The 2597-nt window shown below is 35.0% G+C and overlaps 1 non-coding gene across 1 annotated transcript; it reads right to left on the bottom strand.

Moving 5' to 3' along the window:
* Positions 1–807: 807 nt before the first annotated feature.
* On the bottom strand, positions 808–878 carry TRNAG-GCC. Its single transcript has one exon. It is a non-coding gene; the product is annotated as a tRNA-Gly (tRNA).
* Positions 879–2597: the final 1719 nt, after the last annotated feature.

Raw genomic sequence — 2597 nt, 5'->3', positions numbered from 1 at the left:
TATTATGAACATTTAAGCCTATAGCACCGTTTATGAAACGTTATAAATGAATTCTTTCATGCATAGTAATCATGTCATGTATGCAGTTGCCGATAAATCAAATTTTAATTTCATTTCGAATATTTTGAATAAAATTGAAACTCAAGGTTAAAATAAATACAACAACAAACCTAAAGGGATAAGAAATGAGAAATTAACTCCAAATGTAAATTTGTCAACTTAATAAGGATTGTTTTAAATTTATGTTACTGTTGTAAATTTGGCTCTATTTCTCAACACCAATATCTTGTTTAATGTTGAGGTATTAGTGTTGAGAAAAACTCAAATCTTTGATCTTTTATTTTTTAAACTAAAAAATTATTAGAATTATAGCTTTGATATAACACACAAAAGAAATTAAATACCATATACATTTTTAAAGAAAAAAGGAAATAATTTTTAAAGAAAAAAGGAAATAGGGATTAAAAGTGTTTGTCTTTTGTATAAATGCACGTCATGGCTCCAACATAGAATAAAACTCAAGTATGTACCTCACATATCAACATAGCTAATCTTCAAGATGCTCCAATCGAGAATCGAACTCGGGCCTATACTGTAGCAGGATACTATTCTACCAATAGACCAATGGTGCATCTACCTTAAAGAAGATCCATAACGTACTCGTATTTTGGTCCTGCAGTTCTTCCGAAGCCCTTCACTTTTGGTTTCACTTCTCGATTTAAAAACAAAAGGTTCGATAGTCCTACTTGTGAAATTTAAACAATGTTGTGACAAACACAAGTTTGAACATTATGCCAATCTTCAAGATGCACCAGCCAAGAATCGAACTCGGGTCTATACCGTGGCAGGGTACTATTCTACCACTAGACCACTGGTGCAGGTACCTTCAGGCATATCCATAACGTACTCGTATTTTGGTCATGCAGTTCTACTGAAGCCCTTAACGTTTAGTTTCACCTCACGATTTAAAAAAAAAAAAGCTCGATAGTTCTACTCGTGAAATCTATAAAGTTAAAAGAAATATTATACCAAACCAAATTTTGAACATTATGCACTAATATAATAATCATAGCTAATCTTCAAGATGCAAGAACCGAGAATTAAATTCGGGTCTACATCGTTGCAGGGTACTATTCTACCACTAGACCACTGGTGCATGTACCTTCAGGCATATCCATAACGTACTCGTATTTTGGTCATGCAGTTCTACTGAAGCCCTTAACGTTTAGTTTCACCTCACGATTTAAAAAAAGAAAAAGCTCGATAGTGCTACTCGTAAATTCTATAAATATAAACGCTATTGTGACAAACCCAAGTTTGAACATCGTGCACTAATATCATCATTGCCAATCTTCAAGATGCATCAACAAAAAATCAAACTCGGGTCTGTACCCAGGCAAGATACTATTCTACCACTAAACCACTAGTGCATGTACCTTCAGGCATATCCATAACTTACTCGTAATTTGGTCATGCAGTTCTTCTGAAGAAAAAGTTTGATACCCAAGTTTGAACATCATGCATTAATATCATCATTGCCAATCTTCAAGATGCATCAACAAAAAATCAAACTCGGGTCTGTACCCAGGCAAGATACTATTCTACCACTAAACCACTAGTGCATGTACCTTTAGGCATATCCATAACTTACTCGTATTTTTGTCATGCAATTTTTCTGAAGCCCTTAGCTTTTAGTTTCACCTCACGATTTAAAAAAAGAAAAAGCTCGATAGTTCTACTCGTAAATTCTATAAATATAAACGCTATTGTGACAAACCCAAGTTTGAACATCGTGCACTAATATCATCATTGCCAATCTTCAAGATGCACCAGTCGAGAATCAAACTCGGGTCTGTACCGTGGCAGGGTACTATTCTACCACTAGACCACTAGTGCATGTAACTTCAGGCATATCCATAACTTACTCGTATTTTTGTCATGCAGTTCTTCTGAAGCCCTTAACTTTTATGTTCACCTCACGATTTAAAAAAAGAAAAAGTTCGATAGTGCTATTCGTAAATTCTATAAATATAAACGATATTGTGACAAACCCAAGTTTGAGTTTGAACATCGTGCACTAATATCATCATTGCCAATCTTCAAGATGCACCAGTCGAGAATCAACCTCGGGTCTGTACCGTGGCAGGGTACTATTCTACCACTAGACCACTAGTGCATGTAACTTCAGGCATATCCATAACTTACTCGTATTTTGGTCATGCAGTTCTTCTGAAGCCCTTAACTTTTATGTTCACCTCACGATTTAAAAAAAGAAAAAGTTCGATAGTGCTATTCGTAAATTCTATAAATATAAACGATATTGTGACAAACCTAAGTTTGAGTTTGAACATTATGCACAATATCATCATTGTGAATCTTCAAGATGCACCTCCAGTCGAGAATCGAACCCAAGTCTATACCGTGGCAGGGTACTATTCTACCACGAGACCACTAGTGCATGCACCTTCAGGCATATCCATAACTTACTCATATTTCTGTCATGCAATTCTTCTGAAGCCCTTAGCTTTTAGTTTCACCTCACGATTTTTTTTTAAAAAAAAAAAAGCTCGATAGTGCTACTCGTGAAATCTATAAAT

The sequence above is a fragment of the Cucurbita moschata genome, unplaced genomic scaffold (genome assembly GCF_002738365.1).
Source record: "Cucurbita moschata cultivar Rifu unplaced genomic scaffold, Cmos_1.0 Cmo_Scf00237, whole genome shotgun sequence".
In the NCBI taxonomy this organism is placed as follows: domain Eukaryota; kingdom Viridiplantae; phylum Streptophyta; class Magnoliopsida; order Cucurbitales; family Cucurbitaceae; genus Cucurbita; species Cucurbita moschata.
Note: the sequence above shows the minus strand (reverse complement) of the source record. Positions and strands in the feature narration are given on the sequence as shown.